Below are 1721 nucleotides of genomic sequence, written 5' to 3'. Positions count from 1 at the left end.
ATTTGCGTTTAATCTTAAACGGCTGTTAATATCTGGAACTGGCATTTACCATTTTATGGGTTCCTCCCGATTCTACCGCATCGCATCACATGCATAATTTTTTTTATTTATTTTTCTGTTTGGAACTAATATGATCGGAATTTTTGAATGAAGAGTTTGTTTTCGAATAGTTGGTTTTGAGTGTGAAAAGTTCTGAATTGGTCCGAAACTTTTACAAAAATTTTAATTGGGCGAGATCTATTCAATATTCTTTTTTGTTCTGATATGTGGCTGAAGTAATAGTATTAATCGTGTAATAGGTCTTATCGATATGTGTTTTCTATTCTGTAGTACTCTAAGGCGGAAAAATCCTAAATTATTTCAATTTGATCCGGTACATCGCTTTAAGTCCTTAAAGGCATAGGGCCACATAACCTTAAAAATGACCAAACTATTCGATTTTTTTTAATTGTTTATTTTAAAACTTCAGATTGTTTCAAACTTTATGAAGAGAGTTTCAACGCTCTAGTTTAATTATTTAAAAATTTATTAACTTTAGGTCACTCACACTAGGTGCGCTTTTTCTCGATTTCGAACTGTTTTTGAGCAATCATAAATTGCTTATTGTTTTCACTTGACCGTTGAATGACGTGTCCCTTTGATTTTATTTTGCTATTCTTATACCGTCGGCCCCGCTTAAACGAATACCATCGGTTCCAAGAAATATTCGATTAAGCGGGAAAATTTTTATTTATCTTTCCTGGATGACAACTTTTGCTTAAAACGTAATAATAAATCAATATCTAACAAAATCTGCAATAAGGAAGCAACTGCAACACAGGCCCGTGTCCAGGTTTTCATAAAGGGAGGGGTTTTAAAGCTTACATCCTTTCCCAAGGAGGGGAGAGTTTAACTGTACTCCCCCCCCTAGAAGAATAATTCTGGCTGTGCAAATAGCTGCAGCATTCCTGCGTACATTTTTTAAAATCAAACCTTGTTTGTTTCTTTTTTAATCAAGTCTGTTTACTATGCAGTTTTTTGCAATTAGTATTAAAAACCGCCCACAGATTCTTTTATAATGCATCATGTATGTTAGGTTTCATATTCTGAAATGCTGCTTAGTAAAACAAACAAGAAAAAGCTTATTGTAGAAGCGAATTACATTTTCAAACACAATCAATGCATATTCATAGCAGCAACATATACTGAATACATCATAACCTCCTTAAGCAATATTAACGCAGTTGATGCTTTGTGTTGATAAATCAATCAATAATCCCCCCTGCCCCCCATAGTTTTTCTAAAATGTTATTCCAGTTAGTAAAGCTCTAACAGTCTTAAATTGCAGAAAAACTTCAGAGAGAATTATTTTTTTTCTCTTCATACAAACTTTTACATTAAAGTTATAAAAGTCAACTATGCATTTTCTTCTTTTTGCTTATTATATTTTCTCCAATGGGAGGGGTTTAACCCCTAAAACCCTCCCCTTGGACACGGCCCTGCTGCAACAGGACTATCTTATATTGTTCAGTATTACTAACTGCAGTCCTCTCCATTGTATCTGTATAAATATTACTGAGAAAACTTTATACAGCGAGCCCACCCACTAAAATAAGGCACGAGCCGCCACTGATAACAAGTTATATTCAGATGAAATGAAAATGGAATGCTTTCAATAAGTTTAGATGAAAAAAAAATCAATTATATTCAGATGGGATGAAAATGAAATGAATTACTCTTAG

The sequence above is a fragment of the Uloborus diversus genome, chromosome 5 (assembly GCF_026930045.1).
Source record: "Uloborus diversus isolate 005 chromosome 5, Udiv.v.3.1, whole genome shotgun sequence".
NCBI classification, from domain to species: Eukaryota; Metazoa; Arthropoda; class Arachnida; order Araneae; family Uloboridae; genus Uloborus; species Uloborus diversus.
This window is presented reverse-complemented; position numbering follows the sequence as displayed.